Genomic DNA, 20,651 nt, shown 5'->3' with positions numbered 1-20,651 from the left:
GATTCTCTATAGGTGTCTGCAGTTTCCAAGCTGCTTCCAGCTCTACTCGTGTCTGCAGTTCCCAAGCTGCTTCCAGCTCTACTCGTGTCTGCAGTTTCCAAGCTGCTTCCAGCTCTACTCATCGGCGGTTCCCATACCCGCTACAGCGTGTCTACTCAGCTGATCGTCTGCAGTTTCCAAGCTGCTTCCTGCTCTACTCACCGGTGGTTCCCATACCCGCTACAGCGTGTCTACTCAGCTGATCATCTGCAGTTTCCAAGCTGCTTCCTGCTCTACTCACCGGCTGTTCCCATACCCGCTACAGCGTGTCTACTCAGCTGATCGTCTAGTTTCCAAGCTGTTCCCTGCTCTACTCAACGGCGGTTCCCATACCCGCTACAGCGTGTCTACTCAGCTGATCGCTTCTTCAGCTTCCCAGCTGATTCCTGCTCTACTTGGTATGCATAACCACTATTGACTATTATTGTTTACTTGCATTCCTATTGAACTATACGTGACTACTGCACTAAGGTACAGTTACCTAAGATAGACTGTCTATGCTACATTGCCTGTTTACCCGGACAAGCTTCTCATTCAGCTGCGGTATGCTCTCATCATATTGACTTTGTGGTTACTTGCATATCCGCGCTGACCCGCTTCTCCACGCTGCAGAGCCAGCTACTATATTGACAGACTATTCATTGTACTTACCCACTTGTGTTGTACAAAACTCCTTTCTACTCGCGCTGTTTCCACACAGCTACAGTTTGCCGTTTCCACACCATTCTCCTGCACCTGGACAAGTCCTCATTTCTCCTCACAGCAGTGGTACAACTTGCTACACGCAGACCACTGACTTCCCTGCTACCTACCAGCACCTGGACAAGTCCTCCTATCACAGCAGTGGTACAACTTGCTATACACAGACCACTGACTCTCCTGCTACCTACCTGCACCAATACAACTCTTCCCATCACAGCGGTGGTACAACTTGCTATACGTAGACCACCGACTACCCTACTACCTACCTGCACCAGGACAACCTCATCACTACAGTGGTACAACTTGCTGTACGCAGACCACTGACTCCTCCACGAGCTACCTTCACCTACTCACGTCCTCTCATCTCGTCTGAAGCTATATCGCTTCTTCTCTACAGTCCCAAGTCGCTGACCTTTCACCATCAACAGCTGCAAGTCATTGACTTCATAAGACATTCTCTACTTTCCTGCTGTTATCATCATTCCAATCATTCACCTAAGTGCCCTGAGGACCGTGGTCAACACAGCCCCTCTGTCAGTTATAACATCAGGTGAAACTCGGGTATAAACTCCTAGTGCCCGTGACAGTAAGATCAGGCCATGACAGACCCAGGATTGGAACCAACAGCTAGGGAGATGCTGCAGCATCTGGTCACTCGGGTAGAACAACAGGGTGTTCGGCAGCAACACTTGTTCCAGTGTTTCCAGACTCTGGCCGCCCGAGGAGATCCTCCACAAAATGTTTCAGCGACTGTTGAACCTCCAGCGTCTTCTCCTTCCCCAGTGCCATCCCAGGTGTCTACTGCTTCCACGCTACACCTGCCTACTCCCTCAAAATATGATGGAGATCCCAAGACGTGTAGAGGTTTTCTGAATCAGTGCTCTCTCCATTTCGAGCTTCAACCTCACCATTTTGCCACTCACCGTGCCAAGATTGCCTACCTCATTTCTCTGTTTTCCGGACAGGCTCTTGCGTGGGCCTCCCCTCTGTGGGAGAGAAATGACCCCCTATTGGAGGATAGTGCACTCTTCATTTCCACGTTCCGCAAAATTTTCGATGAACCTGGCCGCGTTGTCTCTGCGGCTTCCAGCATTCTCCAACTACGCCAAGGATCACATTCTGTGGCCCAGTACATCATTCAGTTTCGGATACTTGCCTCTGAACTACAGTGGAACACCGAGGCCCTGATAGCTGCCTTCTGGCAGGGTCTGACAGATAAGATGAAAGACGCACTGACCACACAAGAGTTACCCTTCTCCTTGGACGATCTAATTTCCCTATGTCATAGGGTAGACATGAGATTCCGTGAGACGGAGTCTGAAAGAACAAGCACCTCTAAGGGGTTCACTCGTCCATCACCTCAAGTTCGTCATCTTCCCCCTCCAGTGGAACCCATGGAAGTAGGACGCTCTAAGTTAACATCTAAAGAGAGGGATCGACGAATACAAAATAGACTCTGCATCTATTGTGCTGACCCTACTCACAGCCTGAACTCATGCCCTAAGAAGTCAGGAAATGCCAGGCCCTAACCAGTTCTGGAGAGGTAGGGTTAGGGTCCTAGGACTCCTTTCCATCTTCAATGGATTCCAAAGTGTGTGCATTTGATGTTACCATCTTCTCAGCCACCAAATCTTTTATCTCTCAAGCACTTCTGGATTCCGGCGCTGCCGGCAACTTTATCTCCAGTGCTCTAGTTAACCAGTGGTCCCTACCAGTGGTCCCGTTAAAAACCGCCATAGCGGTCACCGCTATAGACGGCTCTCGTATCATTAATGGACTTATCACTCACTGTACGACTCCTTTGACCCTCCAAATTGGAGCCTTACACCGAGAGAAAATCTCTTTGCTGGTCCTTCCTGCTACTACTAGTCCCATCGTTTTTTGCCTTCCATGGCTTCAGCTTCATTCACCACAAGTTGATTGGAGTACTCCCCAAGTCACATCCTGGGGCCCGGATTGTCATCATAGATGCCTAACCCGAGTGGTACCACTCAAAATCAACAGATCGTCTATAACACCTGGTCCTCCGGGCCTTCCTCCACAGTATGCCCCGTTCGCTGACGTGTTCAAAAAGGCGCAATCTGAACGCCTGCCACCTCATCGGGCATGGGATTGTCCCATAGATCTACTACCTGGCAAAAACCCTCCTAGGGGCCGTGTATACCCTCTCTAGCTACCAGAGACACAGGCTATGTCAGAGTATATCAAGGACAACCTTCATTGCGGGTTCATTCGACCTTCTAGCTCTCCCGCTGGAGCGGGCTTCTTTTTCGTGAAGAAGAAAGATGGGACCTTAAGACCCTGCATTGATTATCGGGGGCTCAATGCCATAACCGTGAAAAACCGGTACCCGATTCCTCTTATCACCGAACTCTTCGATCGTATTAAAGGTGCTCGGATTTTTACCAAACTTGATCTCCGTGGCGCTTACAACCTAATCCGGATCAAGTCAGGCGACGAATGGAAGACAGCATTCAACACCAGGGATGGGCATTACGAATACCTAGTTATGCCCTTTGGACTGTGTAACGCCCCTGCTGTCTTCCAAAGGTTTCGTGAACGAGATCTTCCGGGACCTATTATATGTGTGCGTTGTAGTCTATCTGGACGACATTTTAATCTTCTCTCAAGATCTTGTCTCCCACCATCAACATGTGGCAGAAGTTCTCTCCAGACTGCGGAAGAACCTCCTATTCTGCAAATTAGAAAAATGCTCCTTCGAATTATCCAAAATTCCATTCTTGGGATACATCGTGTCCGGAGTAGGTCTGGAGATGGACCCTGACAAAGTTAATGCCGTCCTACTTTGGCCTCAGCCAACTACCCTCAGGGCTATACAACGCTTCCTGGGTTTTGCGAATTATTACAGACGCTTGATCTTGAACTTCTCCTCTATTGCCTCTCCTATTGTGGCCCTGACCAGGAAGGGTGCCAATACTAAACACTGGTCCTCCAAGGCCCTTCAAGCTTTACAAAGCCTTAAAGAGGCCTTTTCCACCGCTCCTGTTCTGTGGCAGCCTGATGTGAACCTTCCCTTCTTTCTCGAGGTAGATGCCTCCAATGTCGGACTAGGGGCCATTCTCTCCCAAAAATCTGAGCAACAGAAGTTCAATCCTTGCGCTTTCTACTCCCGGGGTCTTCTACCCGCGGAAAAAAACTACACCATCGGTGACAAGGAACTGTTAGCTATAAAAGTCGCATTGGAGGAGTGAAGATATCTACTGGAGGGGGCTCGTTACCCTGTAACCATCTTTACAGACCATAAAATTCTCCTCTATTTACAAACAGCTCAATGCTTAAACCCTCGACAAGTGAGATGGTCACTCTTCTTTTCCCGCTTCGAGCTCATCATTATGTTCAAACCAGCTGCAAAGAACAAAAAAGCAGACGCTTTATCCCGGGCGTTTGCACCTCCCTCTGACATCACGGATTGTTCCGACCATCCTATACTGGAACCCAAATGTGTGACTTTGGCCACTTCTTCCACCAATGTGCTACCGTTTGGGAAAACCCTCGTTCCGCCATCTCTTCGTAAGAGAATATTGTCATGGTACCATTCTTCACGCTTCTCTGGACATTCTGGTGAACGAAAGACTTTTGAGATCCTTTCCAGGAGTTATTGGTGGCCCTCTATCAGAAAGGATGTCAGAGAGTTTGTGGCCGCTTGTGAGATTTGCTCTCAATTTAAGTCTTCCCGCAGAACACCAGCGGGATTGCTCCAACCACTACCTATTCTTACCAAACCATGGACCCATATAAGTATGGACTTTGTCACCGAACTTCCTCTTAGTAAGAGATGTAATACCCTCTGGGTAGAGGTGGATAGATTCTCCAAGATGGTTCACTTCGTCCCTGTAACTGGATTACCATCTTCTTCTACCTTGGCTGACCATTTTATTAAAGAGATCTTTCGGATTCATGGCTGTCCCTCCGAAATTGTGTCTGATAGAGGAGTACAGTTCGTCTCCAGATTTTGGCGAGCCCTTTGCAAGACCTTGGGTATCCGACTCTCTCTATCATCTTCTTACCACCCTTAATCAAACGGACAGACCGAAAGAGTCAATCAAGACCTTGAGACCTTCATAAGAATCTTCTCCTCAGCCAACCAAGATAATTGGGTAGATCTACTCCTGTGGGCTGAGTTTGCCCACAATAACATGTACCATGAATCTTCAACTAAAACTCCTTTTTACGGCCACCATCCGTCTCTCCCAGAGTTTCCTGCCCTCCCTCTCACCCAAGTTCCTGCGGTGGAGAAACTTTGTAAAAACTTCAAAACCATCTGGACTCAGGTGAGATCTTCCCTGAGAAAGGCATAACCCAGATACAAATTCTTCGCAGATAAAAAGAGGCGAGCCATTCCACCACTCAAGATTGGAGACCGTGTATGGCTTTCTACAAAAAATATCCGCCTGAAGGTTCCGTCCATGAAGTTTGCGCCACTGTCACGTACCAGTAGGGTTAAAACCGGATCCTAGTAGTTCAGCCGGGATTGGCATTACTCTCGCTAGGGGCGCGGAGTCTAACAAGTGAAAGGTGTTTACCAGTGATTCCCGCAAGGGAATATGGGCTTTTGCGGCTTCCACTTGCAGGTCGCGGTCCCCTAAGGAAGTTCCCAGTGAACCACAATAGAGAGAGCGTAGAATCAATTAGGAATAAACTTGCCACTTGATATTGATGATGCCGGTAATGTTCAGCGACGTTGCCACTTGGGAGTGGAAATAGCAGGAAGGTACTGCAACGTAGATATTCGGAAGTTGGTTGGCAGAAGTGGAATATAGTTGCCACTTGGGGGTGCTGACCGGAGCTTCGGTAGCGTAGCCACCTAGAGAGAGGTGGTGTTCCCGGCGGGATAGCGGCTTGGAAACATGGAGAGGAGCAAAAACACGGGAGCTGTATCCAATACTAGAGTCAGGGACTGACTGAAAGAACCAGCATTGAGTTCTGGTCATAGGGGTCAGATATAGTGCAGTTGCTATTAGGCAGCCAATAGAGGGCAGTGAAAGCACAGAAAAGGGCTAGACAGCTCTGCGCATGCGCAGAACACTGAGCGCCTAACGGAAGAAGGGAACAGACAGTCCACCGTCCAGGTGGCAGCGGCGTGGAACCAGGTAAGTGAGTTTTGCTTAACAGGAGGGATCCTGGTGGAGTAGGCCTCCGGAATCAGCGGGGTCAGGCGCCAGCTCCCGGGGAGACAGCGGGAGTCCAGCGTGTGACAGTACCTCCCCCTTTAAAGGTGGGCACTGAACACCTAGGACCTGGTTTCTTCGGAAATCTGGAATGAAATTTTTTCAGCAGAAGAGGAGCACAGATGTCTGCAGCCCGTACCCAGGAGCGCTCTTCGGGACCGTACCCTTTCCAGTCAACTAGATACTTGATTGTTCCCCTAGAACTCTTGGAATCCAGAATATGGCTGATCTCAAATTCGTCAGTTTGTTGGAGGGAAAGAGGAGTAGTAGATGTAACGGGAACAGTGAATCAATTAATGATGAGCGGTCTCAATAGGGAAATATGAAAGGCATTAGCAATAAGCAGAGTGGATGGTAGTCGTAACTTAAAACAAACCGGACTGATTACTTGAATGATCCTATAAGGACCAATGTAGCGAGGAGCCAGTTTCATACAGGGTACTTTAAGACGAATATTCTTTGTAGATAACCATACCTTGTCGCCAATCTTCAACAGAGGAACAGCTCTGTGTTTCTTATCTGCCGCTAACTTGTAGCGAGTGGAGGATTTTTTAAGAGCCTTCCGAACTCGAGACCAGATGGATAGAAAGTCCTGCTGAAGGGTGTTAACTGCTGGCACTTGGGTGGGAGGGAGGGCTGAAAATTCTGGCATGCGAGGATGGTACCCAAATACCACGGAGAAGGGAGTGGATGATGTGGATTCATGAAAGGAATTATTGTGAACAAATTCCGCCCAGGGTAATAAATCCACCCAATTCCTCTGATTGGCTGACAAAAATATCCTGAGAAACGTTTCAAGATCTTGGTTTACACTTTCCGTCTGGCCGTTGGTCTGGGGATGATACGCGGAAGAGAATTTCAGACGGATGCCCAGAAGATGACAAAGGGACCTCCAGAATATCGAGACAAACTGCACCCCACGATCCGAGACAATTTCAGCGGAACAGCCATGTAATCGGGAAATTTCCTTTATGAAATGTTGAGCCAGACATACTGAGGATGGAAGACCGATGAGTGGAACGAAGTGTGCCATTTTAGAGAAGCGGTCCACAATGACCCATATGGTATTGACTTTATTAGCTGGGGGTAAGTCAGTGATAAAATCCATGCTAATATGAGTCCACGGTTTGGTAGGTAGTGGAAGAGGGTGGAGTAGCCCCTGTGGGACTTGGCGGGGGGTTTTGTTTTGAGCACAGGTAGGACAGGCAGCCACGAAATCTTTAACTTTGGAGTGGAAATTGGGCCGTACTGTCGAGAGAGTAATTCTGACGTTTTACGGGAGCCAAGATGACCTGCAAATCGTGAAGCATGGGACCAGCGTAGGAGACTCTTCCGTAAATGAGGAGGAACAAATGTTTTCCCCTGAGGGGGAATAGGAGCTGGGGTTGTTGAAAATAATTTTAGACATTTAGAGTCCAAGATAGGACGTTCCGGCAAGTGTCTGCTCCCAAACTTCCTGGAAAAGCCCGAGATAATGCATCGGCCTTTTATTTTTTATTCCGGGTTTGAAAGTGACCCGCAGATCAAATCGGGTAAAGAAAAGCGACCGATGGCGTAATTACTCTCTGCTGGCAGGAATTTGCGGGAGAAGAACGCACATGGATGGAACCTGCCTTGGGAGTTTTTTTGAGAAAGAACTGCCCCCACACCGGCGGAGGATGCATCCACTTCTAGAAAAAAAGGAAGAGAAATATCGGGTTGCTGGAGGATAGTTGCAGAGGAAAAGGCTCTTTTGAGAGAGTGGAAAGCTTCTAACGCTTCTGTGGACCAAACATGTGGTGTCGCTCCTTTTCGGGTAAGAGCTATCAGAGGTGCCACAATAGAGGAGTAACTAGCAATAAACCATCTATAATAATTGGAGAAACCCAGGAAACGTTGAATGGCCTTGAGTGTGGTTGGTTGGGGCCAGTCGATTATAGCACGAACTTTCCCGGGATCCATTTGTAGGCCTGATCCAGACACTAAATAGCACAGGAAAGGCAATTTAGAGGCCTCGAAAACGCATTTTTCCAACTTGCAGAATAAACGGTTGATGCGTAATCTGGAAAGAACTTCAGCCACATGTAGGCGATGAGAGGAAAGGTCTCTGGAGAATATTAGGATGTCGTCTAGATATACCACTACGTAGGAATATAGCAAATCACTGAAGATTTCGTTAATAAAGCTTTGAAAAACCGCAGGAGCGTTGCATAGGCCGAACGGCATTACTAGGTATTCGTAATGACCGTCCCGTGTATTAAAAGCCGTCTTCCACTTATCCCCAGAGCGTATCCGAATCAGGTTGTATGCACCGCGGAGATCGAGTCTAGTGAAGATCCTCGCACCCTTAATGCGATCGAAGAGCTCGGTGATCAAAGGAATAGGGTAGCGGTTTTTAATAGTGATGGTGTTCAAGCCTCTGTAGTCAATGCAAGGACGGAGTGCTCCATCTTTCTTCTTCACAAAGAAAAACCCGGCTCCGGCAGGTGATGAGGAAGGTCTAATGAAGCCGCGTTGCAGATTTTCCTTGATGTAACGTGTAGTAGCCTCTGTCTCGGGTAGTGAGAGCGGATAGACTCGGCCACGAGGAGGGTTTTTCCCCGGAAGGAGATGGATGGGACAGTCCCAAGGTCGGTGGGGTGGTAGACGCTCGGAAGAGACTTTAGAGAAGACATCCACAAACGAAGAATACTGGTGCGGTAGGATAACAGTAGTGGGTTCTGGAATTTGCGTGAAGCCGAGAGTCTTGACCGGTGCCAGGCAGTGGTGAGAGCATGCTGGGCCCCATGCGATGATTTGTGATGAAGGCCAATCCAGATGGGGTGAATGTAGATGGAGCCATGGTAATCCAAGGATGATTGGGCTGATGGTCAATGGCAGGACGAGAAAGGAAATTTTTTCCCAGTGGAGGGCCCCCACTTGCATGGAGATAGGTTTGGTTCGTCTAAGAATACTGCCGTGAGGGAGACGGGAGCCATCGATGCCAGTAGTGGCCACGGGCCTCCTCAGCGCAACAGTGGGCAGCGCAAGTTGTGTTACTAGCGATTGTGATATAAAGTTCTCAGCTGCTCCTGAATCCAACAAGGCCTTGGACGAGCTGGGCCCTGAAAGTAGATGCAAGGTGACAGGGAAAGAACAGGTTAGGTCTGGAAAAGAAATTGGAGAGGAAGTAAGAGTCCCCAGACTGACCTCTCCAGTGCAGGCTAGGGTCTGTCGTTTCCCGAACGCCGGGTGCATGAAGCCAGGAGGTGACCAGAATCTCCACAATATAGGCATAATTTGTTTCTCATCCTTCTTTCCCTTTCATCCGGAGTTAAACGGGAGCGCCCCAGTTGCATAGGCTCGTCCGTAGACGTGGGTGGCTGAAAGCGAGGAGCTAGCCGAAGGGTAGCACGTCTAGGAAGGTCTTTCTCGGACGATCTTTCCTGAAGCCGAAGATCTACCCTTTTGCAGAGAGAAATTAGTGCATCTAAAGTGGGAGGTAATTCTTGAGTCGAAAGGGCATCCTTGATTTTCTCTGACAGCCCTTGCCAAAAGGCAGCGACAAGCGCCTCATCATTCCACTGGAGTTCGGAGGAAAGAGTCCGAAACTCAAAAACGTATTGAGCCACAGACCGTGAGTTCTGACGGAGTCTTAGGATGCTTGTAGCAGCAGATGTCACTCGTCCTGGTTTGTCAAAAATCCTCCGGAATGCTGAGGTGAAGGCTGTAACATCATTGAGTTCGTCATTACGCTCCCACAGAGGAGAGGCCCATGCTAGGGCTTGGCCGGATAGGAGTGAGACCATGTAAGCCACTTTTGACCTGGAGGTAGGAAAATTCTGAGGTAATAACTCAAATTGGATGGAGCATTGATTTAAAAAACCACGGCAGGAGTTAGGGTCACCATCGAATTTGGAGGGAGTTGGCAAACGCAGAGAGGAAGCAGCTGCAGGAGGACCTCAACCTCAACCCTTGTGGTTGTGGTTGAATAGCCGGCTGAGGCGGAGCCACCTGTAGTGCGTCTAAACGGGTAGCCAGAGTTTGCAGACATTGTAAAAGTTGCATCTGAACCGCATCTTGGCGCTCCACTCTTCCAACCAAGTGTTGAAGCATATCCTTGGCGGAAGGTTCTCTATCAGGATCTGACATGGCTGGTTCTTAGTGTCACGTACCAGTAGGGTTATAACCGGATCCTAGTAGTTCAGCCGGGATTGGCGTTACTCTCGCTAGGGGCGCGGAGTCTAACAAGTGAAAGGTGTTCACCAGTGATTCCCGCAAGGGAATATGGGCTTTTGCGGCTTCCACTTGCAGGTCGCGGTCCCCTAAGGAAGTTCCCAGTGAACCACAATAGAGAGAGCGTAGAATCAATTAGGAATAAACTTGCCACTTGATATTGATGATGCCGGTAATGTTCAGCGACGTTGCCACTTGGGAGTGGAAATAGCAGGAAGGTACTGCAACGTAGATACTCGGAAGTTGGTTTGCAGAAGTGGAATATAGTTGTCACTTGGGGGTGCTGACCGGAGCTTCGGTAGCGTAGCCACCTAGAGGTGGTGTTCCCGGCGGGATAGCGGCTTGGAAACACGGAGAGGAGCAAAAACACGGGAGCTGTATCCAATACTAGAGTCAGGGACTGACTGAAAGAACCAGCATTGAGTTCTGGTCATAGGGGTTAGATATAGTGCAGTTCCTATTAGGCAGCCAATAGAGGGCAGTGAAAGCACAGAAAAGGGCTAGACAGCTCTGCACATGCGCAGAACACTGAGCGCCTAACGGAAGAAGGGAACAGACAGCGCTGGACGGTGGCAGCGGCATGGAACCAGGTAAGTGAGTTTTGCTTAACAGGAGGGATCCTGGTGGAGGAGGCCTCCGGAATCAGCGGGGACAGGCGCCGGCTCCCGGGGAGACAACGGGAGTCCGGCGTGTGACAGCCACGCTTCATCGGACCATACAAGATCACTCAAGTCATAAATCCTGTATGCTTCAAGCTACTATTACCAAAGAACCTCCGGATCTCCAATGCCTTCCATGTCTCACTGCTCAAATCTCTTATTATTAATCGCTTTTCTGCTCCTCCTTCTGGACCTAAACCAGTACAGAATTATCAAGAAGAGGAGTTCGAGATATCTCAAATTCTGGATGCCAAAAGTTTGCAAGGAACTCTCCGATTCCTCGTTCATTGGAAGGGCTTTGGTCCAGAAGAACGCTCCTGGATTCGCGCTGATGACCTCAACGCTCCAGCCCTGCTTAAAAAACTCTACCTAAATTTTCCGGGCAAACCCGGTTCCAAGTGTTCTGTGCCCACCTTTAAAAGGGGTGATACTGTCACTCACCGTAGTGTGAGTGCCTCCACTCTGGTACGTGGTTCTCCATCTTTCCAGCTTACACCTGTGTTGAACCGCGGCCGTCCGCCATCCTGTCGCACTGCGCATGCGTAGGTCCCTTTAACAACTACACCTGACCACTAATGTGATTGATGGATCAATCACCTCACCCTACTTAAGGCACCTGCAGCCTTAGGTAGTTGCCTGATCTTGGAGTCTCATTCCCAGTGATTCTCTATAGGTGTCTGCAGTTTCCAAGCTGCTTCCAGCTCTACTCGTGTCTGCAGTTTCCAAGCTGCTTCCAGCTCTACTCGTATCTGCAGTTTCCAAGCTGCTTCCAGCTCTACTCATCGGCGCTTCCCATACCCGCTACAGCGTGTCTACTCAGCTGATCGTCTGCAGTTTCCAAGCTGCTTCCTGCTCTACTCACCGGCGGTTCCCATACCCGCTACAGCGTGTCTACTCAGCTGATCGTCTGCAGTTTCCAAGCTGCTTCCTGCTCTACTCAACGGCGGTTCCCATACCCGCTACAGCGTGTCTACTCAGCTGATCGCTTCTTCAGCTTCCCAGCTGATTCCTGCTCTACTTGGTATGCATAACCACTATTGACTATTATTGTTTACTTGCATTCCTATTGAACTATACGTGACTACTGCACTAAGGTACAGTTACCTAAGATAGACTGTCTATGCTACATTGCCTGTTTACCCGGACAAGCTTCTCATTCAGCTGCGGTATGCTCTCATCATATTGACTTTGTGGTTACTTGCATATCCGCGCTGACCCGCTTCTCCACGCTGCAGAGCCAGCTACTATATTGACAGACTATTCATTGTACTTACCCACTTGTGTTGTACAAAACTCCTTTCTACTCGTGCTGTTTCCACACAGCTACAGTTTGCCGTTTCCACACCACTCTCCTACACCTGGACAAGTCCTCATTTCTCCTCACAGCAGTGGTACAACTTACTGCACGCAGACCACTGACTTCCCTGCTACCTAACAGCACCTGGACAAGTCCTCCTATCACAGCAGTGGTACAACTTGCTATACGCAGACCACTGACTCTCCTGCTACCTACCTACACCTGGACATTCCTCATCACAGCGGTGGTACAACTTGCTATACGCAGACCACCGACTACCCCGCTACCTACCTGCACCAGTACAACTCTTCCCATCACAGCGGTGGTACAACTTGCTATACGCAGACCACCGACTACCCCGCTACCTACCTGCACCAGTACAACTCTTCCCATCACAGCGGTGGTACAACTTGCTATACGCAGACCACCGACTACCCTACTACCTACCTGCACCAGGACAACCTCCTCATCACTACAGTGGTACAACTTGCTGTACGCAGACCACTGACTCCTCCACGAGCTACCTTCACCTACTCACGTCCTCTCATCTCGTTTGAAGCTATATCGCTTCTTCTCTACAGTTCCAAGTCGCTGACCTTCCACCATCAACAGCTGCAAGTCATTGACTTCATAAGACATTCTCTACTTTCCTGCTGTTATCATCATTCCTATCATTCACCTAACTGCCCTGAGGTCCGTGGTCAACACCGCCCCTCTGTCAGTTATAACATCAGGTGAAACTCGGGTATAAACTCCTAGTGCCCGTGACAGACGCTTTGTTGAAGTTTATTGTCGTCTGTCTGTTGATGTAAGCGTAACACCTAGGGGGATCATAAGACACATATCCTTTCAGGATATATGACACAGGAGTGCTTTAAAGTTTTTATGGAACTATTTTTATTCACTTTGTTATATATGTTACATGTGTCTATGGGGAATTTTCCTATATGTTTTTCTGACATTTAGTTTCATCTTGTATGACTAAGCGTCATTGTACAAACCATTGTATGTTCGAATTGATTTGGTGGTTTGGTGGTATTCCATTGGGTTTGTTCGAGGCTGCTGTGGGCAGGGCTTTAATCAGAGGGGTACAGGAGGTACCCATGTACCGGGCTCGGGCTCACCAGGGGGCCCGGCGGCACACACACACACACATACCAGGGGGCCCGCTGTCCTCCAGTCCCGTCGTCTCCGCTGCTGTCTTCAGCCTGGCTGTTACAGTGACAGCCAGGCTGAAGACAGCAGTGGAGACGCAGGGACTGGAGGACAGCGGGCAGAGCCGTAACTCTGTACCTTCAATCCTTAATTTCCGCAATGGAACGCATGTGCGTTCCACTAACAGGAAGTTTGGCTTTTGGAACGCAAACATGCGTTCCACTGCGGAAGTTAAGGGATGAAGTCTCTCTCTCTTTCTCTCTCCTGTTGCATTTGGAAAGGTCAAAGCTGGCGCAACAGGTTAAAGTGAGCCTGTGCCTAACCCTGACTGACACACGCACACAAACCCCCCCTCCTTCTTCTAACCTTGGAGAGGTGGCTCATTTTCCTAACACTTTTATCCAAAATTATTTACATTTGAGAAATATATATATATATATATATATATATATATATATATATATTTATATATATATAAAATCACTTTTTTTTTTACATGAAATATATATGTAAATATACATATATATTAGGGGCCCCCTTAACTTACCTTTCAATCGCTGAAGTCCGACCCCCTTCACGGAAGAGGGTACCAGGGAGGGAGCCGGATCGTGACCACAAGAGGTAAGGTTTTTTTTATCATTGTTTTGAGCCCCCTTTCCCCCTTGGCCCCCGGGCACCTGCCCATCAGCCCAGTCGGAAAGACAGCCCTGGTTCATCGGGGGGGTGGTCATCGGGGGGCCCTGCCTGCTTCATTGTACTGGGCCCCACGATTTCTGATGGCGGCCCTGGCTGTGGGTGTTGCGGTGCCCTGGATCTAATTTTGTTTTGCTAGGCTATTAATAACTACAAAACATGATCAAAATCAGGTCTAAAAACTGGTGTAGAAATTTTATCCATTAGAGTCCAGGAACAGTTATATTGATTTGTTTTAGAAATTGGCTGTTAAGGACCTGTGCTATGACAACTGCAAGAAGCCATGCAGAAAGAATTTCAGGCACTAAAATTACTACAAAATGATAATGAACTAGTTATCAAACAGGCAGATAAGCACGGAGGATCTTACTAATGAGTTTATATTAGTGCTTAGGGTTATCCTGGTTAAGAGTCTGCACGAAGATGTAATCATTAAAAATGATTATCAATATTTGATAGTCTCAAGCCCAACCATATCCATATGTTACTACTTACCTAAGCCATAAAACATTGACTAATCCTATAGGTAGGCCCATAGTGACAGGAATTGATTAATTGACCTCACATATTTCTGGATATAAAGATATCTTTTTGAGCAAATATGTCTTTACTTTACAATCTTATTTGAAAGACACCACTAGCGTATTGCAAATGTTTCAGAATTTCGAGAGGCAACCAAACTATGTCTGGATTATGATCGATGTCCAATCATTGTACACTTCGATCGAACATAAAAAAGGCATAGAATTGCATGAACTGGCCTGGGAACGTGACTTTGGTGAAACCCTTTTGAGCGAGGAATGATCGGAGATATATGAGAACGCTGCCTCCAGCTCAATCTGCGTTAAAATAAAAGAGAATGTCTATAAGGTATTGTACCGTTGGTACTACGTTCCCTCACGGATTTATAAAATTCTTCCAGACTCTTCTGATCGCTGTTGGCGCGGGTGCTCCCATGAGGGCAACTTTATCCATATATGGTGGACGTGTCCCGAATTATCAAACTTCTGGGCTGAGATTAAACACCTGATTCAATCGATACTCCAGATATCGATACCATTAGAGTCTAAATTTTTTCTCTTGCCCTTGGGAGCGCCAGCGGCGACTCGACACGAGAATAAGCTAGCTAAGCACATCTTATCGGCAGCTACCTGCCAAATTGCAGCAGACTGGAGGCAGCAATCTCCACCTTCGCTTCAGGCCGTTATTAACAGAGTTTGGCAGGTTCAGCGCCTGGAATATATGACCCGCATCATCAATAGGACATCACGATCGTTCACTAAGGTATGGTCTTGTTTTTTCAGGCTTATTCCCCTTTCACTTGACTCTACACCTACATATATCCATCCTCTTTTTGAGAACCCGTTTCTTCCTTTCCTTTTCTGCTCTGTTCTAGTCTCTCTTCTCCTCTCTCCCTGCGTTATGCTCTCCTCTTTCGCTGCATTTCGCTCTCTTCCTTACATCTTTTAAAAAAAAAAAATTCTGGTCAATCTTTATACACGTAACTTGACCTCTTTGCACTGATTTTTTTATGATATTCTGTTGATTTTATATCATGTTTTATGTGATGTGTTTCTTTTTCCTTGCTGACATTGCATATCGGTTTTGTTTGTTATTTGACCTTCCAAAAAAAAAAGGCATAGAATCTTGTAGACAATATCTAGACCCAGATCAGACCCTTACTGACAAACATAAGGATTTTATTTGTGATCTAATTTTATTCATTTAAACACACAATTATATTAAATTCTTAGTCTAGGATTAACGATGCGCTAGTACTATTACCTTTAATACAGTAATTTTACAGTTGTGCGGGACTGCCATGGAACAGTTTTCGCACTGAGGTTCGCAAATCTCCATGGGTAGTTGGGAACAAAAGTACATTCTGGATCCCAAACCTTGCACGGCCAATATAAAAATTTGCAATAGGTATATAGATGATATCGGATGGTGACATGGAAACATTCAAACAGTTCCTCACATATATTAGCACCAATGGCTACAACTTAAAATTCACAGCTAAATTTGACCCAGTGAAGATTGAATATCTGTCAGACGCCGTTCCCGCTGATTCCCTGTCAGCCGGGGAACGGACGTCTGATCCCCCGCGGCGGCTTCCGACTTCCTGGTGTTGTGTCGGGCGCATGCGCCCTGTCTCCGTCTCGTTGCTAGGCAACGGGACGCTACTGCTGCCGATCAGCGCCGCCTCCTGGGTTCTCCTATCAGCTGCATTCCCCCATTATTTAAACCTGGCTCTGGCGCCATTAGGGTGCCAGAGTAACAGGTTATTAGTCTGTGTTCCTGGTTTTGTGCATTAGTGCTTCTGTGAGTTTCATCTGTTCCTGCTCCCCGTTGTGACCCGGCTTGGCGACTATTCTGATATCTGCGTGACCTATATTGTACTGTGACCTCGGCTTGGCGACTACTCTTTGGATTTCCCTTTGTACCGTATTATCCTGTTTGGTGTGACCCGGACCGTCTGACTCTTCTACACTACACCGGCAACTGGCTGGTAGGACCGCGACCTGCGTACCCTGTGCAGCGAAGTCCAAACCTCCTTGCGGGAGTCCCTGGCGAATACCAGGGGTACGTTAGACTCCGCACCTACCAGTTCAGTAGTGCTAATTCTGGTTAGTGTTCTGCTCCATTGTACTCTCCAGAAGGCCTCCGGCCTGACAATATCTTGACCTTATACTGACAGGGATTGGGAATAAGGTGGTGACAAAGAATTACACTAAATCAGTTGATACAAATAGCTATCTTCATTATGAGAGTGGCCATGCAAAGAGGTAGAAAAATAATATCTCCTATTCACAATTCTACAGGATAAAAAGGAATTGTAGTGAAGAAACTCAATATAAGGAACTGTCCTTGTATGCAGCACGTTTTAGGAATAGAGGATATCCTGAAAAATGTATTGCGAATGCCATGGTTAAAAAGGTGTAAAAAGAACTGACTTGCTGGAATATTCTAAAAAAAGAGGAATAGCTTGATAACCTGGCTTTTATCACGCAATATAATTGCTGGGAGAACAGAGTTAGGTCCACGATTAATAAGCACTGGAAGATTCTAAAAATGGATCTGGTTTTAATCACCATTCTTCCTAATAGACCTATAATTCATTTATGGAAAAATAAGAACCTAAAAGACACCCTGGCCCCCAGCAGGCTCAGGGATCCTATCATTAATACTAGCAATACTTTTATCATATGTAAATTTTTAACATATGCAATCACTGCAATATTTGCAAATATGCTAGTACTGACAAAAAGGTCTTCTATAATCACAACAAGTAAGACATATGATAGTAAGGGGGGTATTCAATTGCTAGCGTTAACGAAAAAAAACGAGCACTCAAAAAATCTTAGCGTTAATACGTAATTACTCGCGGAATTTCAGCTCGCCTCGCCCTGAGCGGCGAGCTGAAATTCCGCGAGTAAACTACCGTATTAACGCTTTTCACGCGCAACATTACCGTATAAACGGTAATATTTTTTGAGCGCTCGTTTTTTTTCGTTAACGCTAACAATTGAATACCCCCCTAAGACTCTTAAGAACTGTTATTTATCTTTTGCAATGCACTTGTGGACTCAAATATGTGGGCAAAACAAAACGTCTTTTTAAATTAAGTTTAAATTGAGTTCAGGAACATATTAGAAATATAAAAAAAATAGAGCAGTGAGCCACTCTGTGTCTAAACCCTTTCTACAACAATGCAGATCCTAATCTAATTATATTTGAAGCAATTGAACATGTTAAACTAGGACCTAGGGGTGGTGATATCCAGAATAAACTGTCACAACGTGAGATGTTCTGGATCTATCAACTCAATACACTTTCCCCTAATGGTTTAAATGAAGGATATGAAATCGCTCCTTTTCTATAATATTTTACCATTATGTGTATTTTTATGTATGTTACGGGGTCCAGATATATTGCATTTAATCATGGTCTATGACATTTTAGAGTTTATTTTATGTAAGCCTAAAGTATATATTTTCCGCTAACCAGCAGTCGGAGTAAATGAAACCCGTGAGTCACCTAGATATTCATTAGAGGTGGGGGTAAGGTCTATGTAAATGTGGTCAATAAGGTGAACTAACAACCCTTGATAAAATAAAACTTCTACTTTATATGAAATCTTTCTTCACGATAATAAACAATATACAGAATACAGATACCAAGATATAGCGTAACCAAACTGAGGCACTAATCAAAAAATGCACAGTAGTAGTGTACACATAAATCAATTACATGCTGGTACGAAAAGGCTAAAATGTCCATAAATCCTTGAACAGTTCAACAGTGTGGCAAGAAATATACAGGTTGAGAGGGCGAAAAGTTCCCAAGTACTTGTGATATTGCTGGACCGTGAAAACAAATCCTTGTGTATGGCAGTCCAGAGGGAAGATAGCAGACCGGTCTGTGTATTAAATGTCAGAAGAGTTGCCAGCTGTCTGTCCGCGTGTGGGCATGCGCTCCACGATGGAACGCACTAGGCTACTTCCTACATCGTTACCTAGTTTAGTGGCCACGCATGTGCAGTGGTCTGATATGCGCAAGATAGCACTCAGCATCGCTATAAATAAACAGTTTAGATGTGTTTTCAACTACTTCTGATGAAGTCTCAAATACAAATAGAGACAAAGGGGCCTATTTATCAAAGGTTTCCCCCCTGTAAAATCCCCAAAAACAACAGTTTTCGGGGATTAAACACTAATTTAATCACCGAAAAATTGATAGCAGCATCGCAGCAGATATCATAGATATCTGCTGCTTTGCATCTCCTATCGTTTTACTGAGCACTCCCCATAACAATGTATGGGGAGTGCTCAGTAATGCTATTTAACAATAAATGTAATTAACTTTTCAAACATGTTAATGTACGCCAGGTGAAGCTGGCGTACATTATCATAAATGAAAAGTTTCAGTGCTGTCAGCTCTGCTCCGAAGAGCAGAGCTGAACAGCGTATGTGTGGAGGGATCACATGATCCTTCCCTGTCACTCACCGCACGCTCTCTGCAACAGAGCAGAGATGTCTGTGCGCATGCCCGAGGGTTTCAATTGGCGCATGCGCACTGGAGTCAGAAGAGGAGCCCCGTTCATCGCATGCTGCTTCGGGTACGAAGATGGAGTGGTAAGTATGATTTCCACTTCACAGGAACAGCAGTTTTTCTGAACTGCTGTTCCTATGTTGCTTTTTTAATAAATATGAGAAATAGTTCAATCATTATCAATGCGATAAGGATTGAAAACTATTTATCATATTTTGCGAGTTTTGATAAATGTGCCGCAAAACACGTTGAGAGAATCCTGCTAATCCTTGAGCATCCAGTGGACTTACCTTCCTTTTCTTTGAAGATCTGGTTTACATCGGATGTTCCCTGCTTTTGGTATTAAGGACATTGTGGACTGACACCATAAGAAATTCTGACTAGGCTTTCAGGATCACAGGTAAGGCTTTTTAACATTTGTATATTGTGAGTGTGAAATCTATATGTGTTTGCCATCAGTATTAACCATTGGTGTTCAGTGAGCAGAAACAGGCAGCCAATCGCTAGGCTGCCTGTTGCTGTATGGGCTCCCAGGCTGCTGTTCGGCAGACAGGAAGTCTGACTTCACTTCCTCTCTGCCTGATGTGAGAAAAGTCACTGGCGTGACTAACTGAAGGTAAGTGAGGGGGGCTACCTAACTAAGGGGTCTGCCTATACTATACTATGGGAGGGGCTACCTGTACTATACTAAGGGGGGCTATCTGTACTATACTAAGGGGGGGCTACCTATACTCAGTGCCGGATTAACCCGAGGTCTAACTGGGCTATAGCCCAGGGGCCTCGGGCATCCAGGGGGCCCTTCAAAGTCTTCAGCAGCATTATTGATCGGTCCGATCAATGCTGCTGAGCACTGTCAGTGCAGTCCTCCGTCCCCGAAGCTGCTCAGTAATCTGCTTACTGAGGAGATCTTGCGAGAGTTAGTGAACTCTCGCGAGATCTCCTCAGTAAGGAGCTTACAGCGCGCCGCGGAAGGAGGACTGCACTGACAGGTAAGTGCTTGGGGGGGCTCACATTGGGGGCCTCACGGGGGAATGGAGGCCCCCTTAGCCCAGGGGCCTCCATTCCCTTAATCCGGCCCTGCCTATACTAAGGGGGGGCTACCTATACTATACTATGGGGGGCTACCTAGACTATACTAAGAGGGGGGGCTGCATATATTATAGTAAAGGGGGGGTACCTATACTATACAAAGGAGGGGCTGCCTGTACTATACTAAGGGGGCTGCTTCCTATACTATACTAAGGGGGGCTGCCTGTACTATACTAAGGGGGGCTGCCTCCTATACTATACTAAGGGGGCTGCCTATACTTTACTAAGGAGGGCTACCTATACTATACTAAGGGAGGGCTGCCTATACTAAACAATAGGGAGTGTGAAGGACAGGAAGGGGCTACTATAATTTGTGAAGGAAAGGGGGTTATGTTGCTATAATGTGTGATATGAGGGAAGGGAGGAGGGCTGTCTTAATAGCACATCGGTGGAAGGTAGGCTATTAATTTAATGGTGGCGTTTAGGTGGGTGCTAATTATTTAATGTGTGCTATTTTATTTGTGGGGTGATGGTGGGGCAATTTAATTTATTTGTGGGTTATTTCATTAAATAGTGGGGCTTATTCAATTAAGATGGGGTGGCGGGACCTTTAATTCAAAGCTGATGTGATATGGGGCT

The sequence above is a fragment of the Mixophyes fleayi genome, chromosome 8, assembly GCF_038048845.1.
Source record: "Mixophyes fleayi isolate aMixFle1 chromosome 8, aMixFle1.hap1, whole genome shotgun sequence".
NCBI classification, from domain to species: domain Eukaryota; kingdom Metazoa; phylum Chordata; class Amphibia; order Anura; family Limnodynastidae; genus Mixophyes; species Mixophyes fleayi.
The sequence above is the reverse complement of the archived record's forward strand: the minus strand, read 5'-3'. Positions refer to the sequence as shown.